Source organism: Anomaloglossus baeobatrachus, chromosome 2, assembly GCF_048569485.1.
Source record: "Anomaloglossus baeobatrachus isolate aAnoBae1 chromosome 2, aAnoBae1.hap1, whole genome shotgun sequence".
Classification (NCBI taxonomy): domain Eukaryota; kingdom Metazoa; phylum Chordata; class Amphibia; order Anura; family Aromobatidae; genus Anomaloglossus; species Anomaloglossus baeobatrachus.
The window spans coordinates 691,117,100-691,129,666 of record NC_134354.1 but is presented as its reverse complement, the minus strand read 5'-3'; the positions used below and the strand labels follow the sequence as shown (position 1 = coordinate 691,129,666).

Genomic DNA, 12,567 nt, shown 5'->3' with positions numbered 1-12,567 from the left:
TGGGTCATAAGATCATGTAGTCATGTGGGCTGATGAGGAATACACTTGCAGGGTCGGCCTCCAGGCACAGGAGGTCTCTGTTGTCTCTTGTTAAGACTCCATGGTATACCTTAGGACTCTACTGGAGCCTCAGGGTGAACAGCAGTGAATCTAGTGACCAGAAAGAGCAAGGACATGAGTGAGCGAGATTTGTCACCATGGTGTCCTTGTCTTCTGGTTTTGGCTTACAAATACTGAGGTAAATAACTCACCAAATACTCCACGTGTGCACGTGGCCATAAAACTGAGGTGAAAAACTCACCAAATACTCAACATGTGAATGTGGCCTTAATACTGAGGTGAAAAACTCACCAAATACTCAACATGTGAACGTGGCCTTAATACTGAGGTGAAAAACTCACCAAATACTCAACATGTGAAAGTGGCCTTAATACTGAGGTGAAAAACTCACCAAATACTCAACATGTGAAAGTGGCCTTAATACTGAGGTGAAAAACTCACCAAATACTCAACATGTGAAAGTGGCCTTAATACTGAGGTGAAAAACTCACCAAATACTCAACATGTGAACGTGGCCTTAATACTGAGGTGAAAAACTCACCAAATACTCAACATGTGAACGTGGCCTTAAACATTTTTGCACAGCTAATTTCTCAGTAGCAAATTTTATCAGTAAATATAATAAAAAGGGCCATTTATACTATTAGAGCAAAACTGCCTTTGCCAGGGTAATGACTGCTAGGAAGGGGCCCACATTGGACTTTCATCTACTACTGAGCTAAAAAGAAAAGTTGTTTCATATTGGGAGGCTACAAAGTGAAAATATAGATAAATAACAACAATGTGCAGAATTATAAAAAGTGCTAGTATTTATCTACTTTCAAAATATTTCCAAATATCTGTTAAATGTAAAATAAACTAAAACCCCAATACTCACCCTCTCCAGGTCTACTACTGCCTCTCTACCACTGCTCCAGTCTTTGTTGACAAACTTCAGCAGTGACATCATGTGACCCCTGCAGACAATCACTATAGACAGCATGAGTAGTAGAGCCCATAGATTGACTTCAACGGTCACATGCACTGTATTAGTGACATTACTGCTGCAGCCTGTCACAAAAAGACCGGAGAAGTGGAGAAGATGCATTACTGGACCCGGGGAGGGTGAGTGTTAGTGTTTTTATTATTAGTTATTTCTGCAATCCTATTAAAATATTCCTGGACATCCCCTTTAATTTTGATGTTACTGTAGATGACCACAAATGATATTTTTCACAGCTGTGAATTTTTTGCCACCCCAGATGAGAGTCCTGAGTATTGAGGATCTGAGGTCTAGTGGAAAGATTGTGGAGTTTAGTATAATTCCATATGAGCATCTACTGAAGACACTGTACAACACCACGGCTGGTGATCTCCCCAGACAGCTGGGAAAGGCGCGCTGAACACACCTACCATAGCGAAGCGCGCACAGCCTGGAATCATTATCCAGGAACAAAGGTTTCATTTTGAAAATGACTCCAATGAAGATGATGAGAGGATTGCTCGCAATGCCTTTTGAGCATATGACATATCAATGAAAACATTCGAAACCCATGAGCGCTTTTGCAGGCCAGCTGGCCCAACGATAATGTACGCACCAATCACAATCAACGTAGTCTGCACTAATGGAGGAAAGACATGCTTAATTATACAATACAGCATCAAGAAAGTCCATGGGTCGCTTAGCCGAGCCTATGAGTAATGCTCTCAACTAGACAAAGCTTAGAGGAGCTCTCTATAAATGATACCATCACACTCCGGGCAGTAGTCTTCTCCTAATTTCATGCTCAGATCTTTAACTCTTTCACTGCTGGTAGATTTGAGCCAGCCATACGCATTAAATAAAAGTACTAATGTGTGAAGGGGCCTTCAGAATACCCACCACAGAAGAATTTGAGGAACAGGACGGTGGGTCATGTTGGATTTTAGAAAGCACAGGCTTTCTGCTCTTTCCTAATTGATACTGGCCTAGCATTTGAGTTGAGAAAAAAGTTTTGCAGGACCGTGGTTAGGAGGAGACTATGTTGGTGGTCCATGCCCACTAGACCAAAGCCCTGCCAACCTCTCCCTACCTGCCAGCACCCCCAATTCTTTACTGAATTCCAGCGTCTTCGTTGCGGCATGATGGACATCCAACTCAGAGGAGGAGCTAGAAACATGGAAGAGGTTTGCAGGGTTCTGGACTTCTGATCTTTATGATCATCTCTATTGAGCATGCATGTTTATAGGGAGTATAACTGTCGGCTGCCAATAATTACTTTTTTTCTGCTACACAGTAAGTAGCTTGCTAAACAGGACTACATTGTATCAAACAGGGTGTCAATAAATAATTTGGGGGTCAAAATGTCATTAGCTGCTCCAGGATAAATGGCATTTTAGTAAATGAACCAACATTGGATCACAATTATGACAGAAACATATATCATGAATGGGCATGTTACTGTACTTCACTGTATCTGAGGACTCTACATTTTCAGTCAGATGTTATACATGATGCCTCTAGTGTAGCTAATGAGCTGTTCACACTGGCATCACAAGCTCCATGTTTATAGGGTCCATGACAGATTTGTTTCAACACATTTTGTAATAGTTGCTAACTTATGTCATTGGCTTATATGTCTGTAGGGGAAATCGCTTTTATACAAGAAAATCTGCAATTTTGTCTTTGTGTGGATGAAATAACTTCATGGCATTTACTGACCATAATCAGAGATGAGCGGAACCGTTCAGGTTCGCTGGGTTCGGCCGGACTTTTGTTAACAGTTCGGTTTGGCACCCGAACTTGACCAGAACTTGATCCTGGACCCGAACCCAATATAAATCAATGAGGACCCAAACTTTGGTACTGTAAAATGGTCGTATAGTAAGGTCTATGAGGCTGCAAAAGGAAGCAAAATGGGGGTAAGAGGAGGACAATTGCCCTGCAAACAAATGTGGATAGGAAATAAATAATTTTAAAAAATGAAGTGGGGTCCTCCCTATTTTTGACAACCATCCAAGGTAAAGCAGACAGATGGGGGCTTATATTATCAGAATGGGAAGGCCCATAGTTATTTGGCCCTTCCCAGCCTAAAAATAGCAGCTCGCAGCCGCCCCAGAAGTGGTGCATTCATTAGATATGTCACTTCTGGTGCTTTGCCCGATTCTTCCTGATTGCCCTGGTGCAGCGGCAATTGGGGTAATATTTTTGACGTTGATGTCAGCTGTGTAATGTCAGCTGGCATCAATCCCAGGGGTTAGTAATTGAGAGGCGTTTATCAGACATACCTAATACTAATCCGGTAAGCGTACACTTAAAAAACATACACACAGGAAAAAAATAGTTTATTTGAATAAAGACTCCCCTACACACCCTTGCACGCTAATGTATTAATTTAAAAAAATCCTCAAAGTTACAATGTAATCCAATGGTGTACTGTTCCATGACATCTATTGAATTCTATGAAACCTCGCTCTGAGAACAAGGCTCCATAGGACACTCGTGAGAAGTTCCATGCCTGCAGCTGACCGTGGTGAGTTTTTTATCCCAGTATTTATAAGTCAAAACCAGGAGCGGGTAATAAATACAGAATAAAGAAATAAGATTCTATGATTGGGAGTTGATCCAGGAAACTAGTCTGATTGTCGTATGTGGAGTCGGGAAGTAATTTTCCCCTAATATGGAGATTACTGTCTGCCCCATGGGGTTTTTGCCTTCCTCTGTATCAACACATTAGGCTATGGGTTCAAGCAGAAGCGATGCTGGGCTGTGACGAGCGGTGAAAAGCTGCCCACAGCTCAGTTACTCAGCGGTGATGACAAGTCAACTGGAAGTTGATGTAATATCACCGGATCTCAGAGGTCACGAAGCCTGAGGGGAGGTCACTGCATGAGGATAAGCGGACCACGATAGTGCCGCTCACAGGCAGAATTCGCTGATCAAGGTAGTTAGAAAAAGCCTTCTCTATCAGTTTTAGAGAGAGGTGGCCACTACTGCAGAGTAGTGAACCACCACTTTAAAAATGTTTGTGAATAGATAACTAATTCCAGGACACTAAAGCGGGCTTTACACGCTGCGATCTTGCTAGCGAGATCGCAAGAGATCGTACCCGCCCCTGTCGGTTGTGCGACACGGGCAAATCGCTGCCCGTCACGCACAACCTCGCTTATCCCCGTCACACGGACTTACCTTCCCTGCGACGTCGCTCTGGCCGACGATCCGCCTCGTTTCTAAGGGGGCAGGTCGTGCGGCGTCACAGCAACGTCACACGGCAGCCATCCAATAGAAGTGGAGGGGCGGAGATGAGCGGGACATAAACATCTCGCCCACCTTCCTTCCTTCCGCATAGCCGATGGAGGCAGGTAAGGAGATGTAGGTCGCTCCTGCGGTGTCACACACAGCGATGTGGGCTGCCGCAGGAACGAGGAACATCGCTAATAAGAAGAAAACGATTTTTTGTTTTAGGACGACCTCTCCACGGCAAACGATTTTTGCCACTTTTGCGATCATTTTAGGTCGCACATAAGTGTCACACACTGCGATATCGTTAATGTGCGTCACAAACACCGTGACCCCGACGATAATTCATTAACGATATCGTAGCGTGTAAAGCCCGCTTAACCCCTTCACGACCGCGGGCAGTAAAATTACGTCCTATTTTAACGTGACTTAACGACCAGGGACGTAATTTTACTGCCTAAACTTCATTTGATTGCCGTGGCCATAGCAACGGCTTTCAAATGATGTCCCCTGCTGTTTCTTACAGCAGGGGACCTTTGCTTGACCCCAGGGGGGGCGGCATCGCCACCCCCTATCGACGATCGATGTGATTGGCTGTTCAAATCTGAACCGCCAACCACATCGATCGCACTAATTTCGGCAAAAATAATGCCCGAATTAGTGCGATCCTGTGAGATCCAGCTATGAGATTCCGCAGCTGCTGCAGCATATCATAGGTGGACCTCAAACATGCCACCCCCAGCCCCTGCAGCACTGATTGGAGCGATCGTGCTATGACGCGCAATCGCTCCAATCAGTGTGCAGTGGGGCGGTGTGATTTGCCGGTGGCCGCCCTCCCCAGGCCTGTGCTGGCCTGCGAGCCCTCCCCCAACATGTCTGCAGCGTGCAGTGGCTGGTACTTGTGGTACCACGCCACCGCCGCTGCTGCCACCGCCGCCGCCCTAGCTGTCACCGCTGCTGCACGTGAGTACTGTGCGCACTTTGCAGCCAGCCCGTGCGCGCTCCCGTGGTGCCCCTGCGCGCTCCCGTGGTGCCCCTGCGCGCTGCCATGGTAGCCCCTGCCGTGCCCCCCCCGCGATCTGCTCCCCCCCCCCTCCGACATCCCGATCTGCTCCCCCCGCGATCTGACTGCCTCCCCCATTATCTCTGTTCTGCAGCTCCCTCTCCGGTCTCCCCCTCTGCTCTACCCCCTCCCCCTCTGCTTCCCCCCCCCTCTCTGCTCTCACCCCACCCCCTCTCCCCCTCTGCTCTCCCCCGACGTCCTCTTACCTGTCTTCACCGGCCTGATCACATCTGCGTCCATCGCTGGGTCCTTCCTGGGCATTCTGCTGATCTGCCTGCTGCTCCTGTAAAGCTGTCCATCTCTCTGCCATCTATTCCTCTGCAGCTCTTCTGGTCAGTGATCCTCCTGCTAGTCCTCTGGGTACTGAGTATAACTTTTTTTTTTTTTCCGTATCCCCTGTCCATTTTTACACCTCATCCGTCCGTGCGTCCCGCCAAGCGCTGATCAGGGATGCCGATAACGGATCGGCATCCCTGCTCAATTTTTGGCGTGACTTTTTTTTTTCCGTATCCCCGACGCTTTTTATATCGCATCCGTCCGTGCGTCCCGCCAAGCGCTGATCAGGGATGCAGATAACGGATCGGCATCCCTGCTCAATTTTTGGCGTGACTTTTTTTTCCGTATCCCCGACGCTTTTTGTATCGCATCCGTCTGTGCGTCCCGCCAAGCGCTGATCAGGGATGCAGATAACGGATCGGCATCCCTGCTCAATTTTTGGCGTGACTTTTTTTTTTCCGTATCCCCGACGCTTTTTGTATCACATCCATCCGTGCGTCCCGCCAAGCGCTGATCAGGGATGCACATAACGGATCGGCATCCATGGTCAATTTTTGGCGTGACTTTTTTCCATATTTGCGACGCTTTTTGTATCGCATCCGTCCGTGCGTCCCACCAAGCGCTGATCAGGGATGCACATAACGTATCTGCATCCATGGTCAATTTTTGGCGTGACTTTTTTTTTTTTACGTATCCCCGACGCTTTTTTTATCGCATCCGACCGTGCGTCCTGCAGCGGCCGATCAGTGCACTGCGTCTGTGCGTTTGAAAAGTCAAATGGCGCTCCTTCTCTTCTGAGCCCCGCCATGCGCTCAAACAATTTATTTCCACCACATATGAGGTATCTGCGTACTCAGGAGAAAATGCACAATACATTTTATGGTGCATTTTTTCCTGTTACCCTTGTGAAAAAAAAAGCTACCTAGTTGAAGCAACCGTTTTGTGGTAAAAAAAAAAATTTTTCTTTTCACGGCTCAACGCTATAAACTTCTGTGAAGCCCCCAGGTGTTCAAAGTGCACATCAAACATCTAGAAAAATTATTTGAGGGCTCTAGTTTCCAAAATGGTGTCACTTGTGGGGGAGCTCCACTGTTTAGGCACCATAGGGGGTCTCCAAACGTGACATGGCGTCCGCTAATGATTCAAACCAATTTTGCTGTCAAATGGCGCTCCTTCTCTTCTGAGCCCCGCCATGCGCCCAAACAATTACTTTCCACCACATATGAGGTATCTGCGTACTCAGGAGAAATTGCACAATACATTTTATGGTGCATTTTTTCCTGTTACCCTTGTGAAAAAAAAAAGCTACCTAGTTGAAGCAACTGTTTTGTGGTAAAAAAAAAAATTTTTCTTTTCACGGCTCAACGCTATAAACTTCTGTGAAGCCCCCAGGTGTTCAAAGTGCACATCAAACATCTAGAAAAATTATTTGAGGGCTCTAGTTTCCAAAATGGTGTCACTTGTGGGGGAGCTCCACTGTTTAGGCACCATAGGGGGTCTCCAAACGTGACATGGCGTCCGCTAATGATTCCAACCAATTTTGCTGTCAAATGGCGCTCCTTCTCTTCTGAGCTCCGCCATGCGCCCAAACAATTACTTTCCACCACATATGAGGTATCTGCGTACTCAGGAGAAAATGCACAATACATTTTATGGTGCATTTTTTCCTGATAGCCTTGTGAAAAAAAAAGCTACCTAGTTGAAGCAACCGTTTTGTGGTAAAAAAATTTTTCTTTCTTTTCACGGCTCAACGCTATAAACTTCTGTGAAGCCCCCAGGTGTTCAAAGTGCTCACCAAACATCTAGAAAAATTATTTGAGGGCTCTAGTTTCCAAAATGGGGTGACTTGTGGGGGAGCTCCATTGTTTAGGCACCTCAGGGGGTCTTCATACCCCACATGGCGTCCGCTAATGAGTGCAGCTAATTTTGCATTCAAAAATTCAAATGGCGCTCCTTGCCTTCCGAGCACTGCCGTGTGTCCAAAGATTTGATTTCCACCACATATGAGGTATCTGCGTATTCAGGAGAAAATGCACAATACATTTTATGGTGCATTTTTTCCTGTTACCCTTGTGAAAAAAAAAGCTACCTAGTTGAAGCAACCGTTTTGTTGTAAAAAAAAATTTTTTTCTTTTCACGGCTCAATGCTATAAACTTCTGTGAAGCCCCCAGGTGTTCAAAGTGCTCACCAAACATCTAGAACAATTATTTGAGGGCTCTAGTTTCCAAAATGGGGTCACTTGTGGGGGAGCTCCATTGTTTAGGCACCTCAGGGGGTCTTCAAACCCGACATGGCGTCCGCTAACAGGTGCAGCTAATTTTGCACTCAAAAATTCAAATGGCGCTCCTTGCCTTCCGAGCACTGCTGTGTGTCCAAACATTTGATTTCCACCACATATGAGGTATCTGCGTACTCAGGAGAAAATGCACAATACATTTTATGGTGCATTTTTTCCTGTTACCCTTGTGAAAAAAAAAGCTACCTAGTTGAAGCAACCGTTTTGTGGTAAAAAAAATTTTTTTCTTTTCACGGCTCAACGCTATAAACTTATGTGAAGCCCCCAGGGGTTCAAAGTGCTCACCAAACATCTAGAAAAATTATTTGAGGGCTCTAGTTTCCAAAATGGGGTAACTTGTGGGGGAGCTCCATTGGTTAGGCACCTCAGGGGGTCTTCAAACCCGACATGGCGTCCGCTAATGAGTGCAGCTAATTTTGCGTTCAAAAATTCAAATGGCGCTCCTTGCCTTTCGACCTCTGCCGTGCACCCAAACAATTGATTTTTACCACATATGGGGTATCAGCGTACTCAGGAGAACATGCACAATAAATTGTATTGTGTACTTTCTCTTTTCTCCCTTGTAAAAATGAAAATTTTATGGCTAAAGTAACATTTTTGTGTTAAAAAGTAAAATTTTCATTTTTTCCTTCCACATTGCTTTGGTTCCTGTGAAGCACCTAAAGGGTTAATAAACTTATTGGATGTGGTTTTGAGCAGTGTGAGGGGTGTAGTTTTTAGAATGGGGTCACTTTTGGGTATTTTCTGTCACCTAGGCCTCTCAAAGTCACCTCAAATGTAATGTGGTCCCTAAAAAAAATTATTTTGTAAATTTTGTTGGAAAAATGAGAATTTGCTGATGACCTTTGACCCCTTCTAACTTCCTAACGGAAAAAAAATTTGTTTCGAAAATTGCGCTGATGTAAAGTACACAAGTGGGAAATGTTATTTAGTAACTATTTTGTGTGACATATCTCTCAGATTTATGGGCATAAATTTTCAAAGTTTGAAAATTGCGAAATTTTCAAAATTTTCGCCAAATTTCCTAAATTTTCACAAATAAACGCAAAAAATATCGGCCTAAATTTACCACTGACATGAAGCACAATATGTCACGAAAAAACAATCTCAGAATCGCCAGGATCCGTTGAAGCGTTCCAGAGTTATAACCTGTCAAAGTGACACTGGTCAGAATTGCAAAAAATGCCCCGGTCATTAGGGTGTTTTAGTGGCCGGGGGTGAAGGGGTTAAAGAGAGTCCAGATCATTTTTTAACAAAAATTTTTCTATTACTGTAATTTAAAGAAAAATAAATTCTGTACCAATAGCCTTATCCCAACATCTAATCAAAACTGCTAGGCTATAAACAGAGCCTGAATTGAAAATGTAAAGCATTAATAGAGCGAATGCTTAGAGTATAGTACTATTACGTAATACATAGTATAAACACACATACATATGCATATACAGGTACGCTGGTAAATCTGTTCCCTTAACTTTCTCTGGTTCTGTGTCCAAGATCCCCCCTTAAAATAAACGCCGGGGCTTGAATGAACAAGGCTCCTATTCACTGGAGCCCTCCTCTGTCAATCCCTCTTATGTTTGGCTTATTCAAATAAAATAAAGTGATATATGCTTCTTATTCCAGGCGAGCCCAGACCCGCTGCTCATTAGTGGCTCATGTCTGGCTAGAGAGAGGGAGGTCGCATATCCTGATTTCCAGGAGGGCTATTAGGGAAGAAGGAAGGGGGGTCGGGGGGGGGGGGGGTGAAATTGGCAGTGAGAGGCACCCACAGGCAAGACAAACTTAAATTCAGGAAAGTAAAGAAAACCTACACAACCAAGTAAGGAAACAATCATCTGCATTCACATTGGAGCCGGGGATATCTGCGTGTATTTAAACACGTATAATGTCGTGATTATGTTGGTTTTCCAGGTTCTTTGTTTCTAAGAAGTTTCTGCAAGTCGATAGCAAAGGCTATGTAATAAAATGTAATAAAGAAAACTAAATAGTAGTTAATAGTAATACATGTAAAAAAAAATTAGAAATCGAGAAACGTGACAAATACTTGTCTGTAGATCCTAAACATTGTAGCTAGATAGGGTAACAACCCAAAGTGCACAGGATTCATAGACCCTCATTGGACATCTATTGGGGATCTACTTTAAAGGGAATCTATCAGTAGGATCAACCCTCCTAAACTGTCTATATTGGCATGTAGCTTATAGGAAGCAGAATATAGAGATACCTTGATATTTGCGACCCGATGCCTTATTCCAAAAAAAATCAAAAATCAAATCTTTATATAGCGCTAACATATTCCGCAGTGCTTTACATACATCAGGTACACTTCCCCATTGGGGCTCACAATCTAAAGTCCCTATCAGTATGTTTTTGGAGTGTGGGAGGAAGCCAGAGAAAACCCACGCAAACACGGGCAGATGTTGCAGATGTTGTCCTTGGTGGGATTTGAACCCAGGACCCCAGCGCTGCAAGGCTGCAGTGCTATCCACTGAGCCACCGTGCCGCCCGGAGAAATCCCAGAGGAGCATTGCAGCTATAAGACTCCTCACCACTGGCAGCCAGATTGGTGTGTCAGTCTCCGCAAGTAGAAAAGTTCTCCCCTTAGACCCCACTTTAGCTTCTCATACAGCCAGATCAGATCTCATACTTTGCACTGACGAGGGGCAATCATCCTGAAACAGCGTGTCTGCAAACTGAGGTTCTGATCTGGCATAAATCCTAGGTCATATGAAAAGGCTTGTTAAAGAGCCACTTTTGACTTTTAGGATTGCTACTTCCAATAGGTGACACTAGAGTTCGTCTCCTTCCTCCCTGAAGAGACAATTTGAATATATTCCAGAGGAGCATTGCAGCTATAAGACTCCTCACCACTGACAGCCAGATTGGTTTGTCAGTCTCTGCAAAGAGAAAAGTTCTCCCCTTGGACTCCAGAGAACTACACATTTTTCTGTTAAGATATATGGACCGGACACTAGTGACGGACACTAGTGATGAGCAAGCGTGCTCGCCACTGCTCGTTACTCGATCGAGCATCATTGTTTAAAAATCATTGACTTTCCTATTGTCTTCCATTATACTTGGTACTCGAGTCGCGCCCAAGTACCCCGATGCTCGATCACTACCAGTCACGACTGGACACAGATCTCCCTGAGAATCTTCCTCCAGATCTTATTTTAAATGAAAGGGGGTGTTACTGTGTCGCCCTGGGCAAGCCAGGGGACACAGGTCACAACACCACCACACCCCACACTCCAGGTAGGCACATCACAGCTAACCAGAAATCCTTGTTGCCTTCCTCCAGAGGTTGATGATGCACACCAGGGGGTGGGCCAGGCGGTTGGCTCCGCCCACCGAGGAGCTCACAACACTGGAGGCAGGAAGAAACCAGGCAGTCAGCTCAGGGACGAGCTTGAGTGAGGAGACAGCTCAGGGAGGAGCAGGAGTGAGGAGCTAAAGTGGAGGAGTTTAGAAAGTGAAAGTGAAAGTAGAAAAGGAGAAAAAGCAAGTAAAGTGACAGAAGAGAAAGACAGCCTGAAGGGTCCAGCTTTGTGAGGGCCAGAACAGCAAGGTCAGCAACGGCGGTGACTGTCTGGAGGGGGACCGTTTGGAAGTTCCTGGAAGGACCCCGTTGGCTGTGTGCCCGGTGGTCTGGAGCAGTGTTCCGAAGGACAGTCAGCACCAGGGCAGGGGCCTCTCGGACCCCGGCAAGGCTAGGAGTCGCCAGATTTGCCAAATCCGTCAGTGACGGGGACGCAGATCCCCCAACAACCAACTCCCGATTGAAGGCAACAGCCCAACCCGTATTGGAGAGACACCGCCACCGCCACGGCACAAGTTTCTCAGGGCCAGCGCCTGCGGGCAAAGTGTAGAGCTCCTCCGGCCCAGATTGCAGCCGGGGAGCGGGTAACCGGAGGGAATCCACCGCTACCATCAGTCAACACAGGTGCAAGGAAGAGAGACATCACCGTCACCTACCGGGAGTGCAGGTGCAGCCGTCTGTGGGACCGTCCTACCAGCCGTTGGTTTACCGTACAAACTGTGTCCGTGTGTCAGGCTGAGTGAGTACCATAGTGCCGCAAGGCACAGCGCTGCCCCCGCGTCCCTGCGCCCTCCAGGCCCTACACTTCACATCTCATCACCGGGCCCCGGGATCACCAACCCCTACCCACGGAGGGGCAACACAACACCTGGCTGCTCCGCATCACCATCCCCGGGACCCCCACACTGAGCAGCGGTGGTGCAATCACCACAATCGTGGGTGGCGTCACGAACTATAACAATCCCCACACCCAACAAACACCCCCCTTTCACTCACGGGCAAGGAGTGTCGCTCGAGAAACCCCGGGATCCGGCCCACAGCTCGAGCCACCAGGAGCAGCTGCCGGACCCGAGCAGAAGGGGTGAGCGCGGTGTGCTGACACCCTCCTCCCCGCCCGCGACAACTTGGCGTCACGAACAGGATCTTACCGCTCTGCCGTCAGGTAGAGGTGCGCCTTGTTACCGCCGGAGGCATCCGGCAGAAAAATTTCAGAAGCCGCCATCTTTGGCGCGAAAAGTTCCCGCTCGAGCGTCTTCTCGAGCAGTAGAGGCGCGAAGGCGAAAACCCCGCCCCGAGAGAGGAGGGGCCGGAAAGAGCTAAGGGGGACGCGATGGCGGCCGGCCGCATGTAG

The 12,567-nt window shown here is 46.7% G+C and overlaps 1 protein-coding gene across 1 annotated transcript in view; it reads right to left on the bottom strand.

Moving 5' to 3' along the window:
* RARG (retinoic acid receptor gamma) overlaps window positions 1–12,567 on the bottom strand; it is a 315,309-nt gene that overhangs the window by 251,355 nt on the left and 51,387 nt on the right. The window lies entirely within an intron of this gene.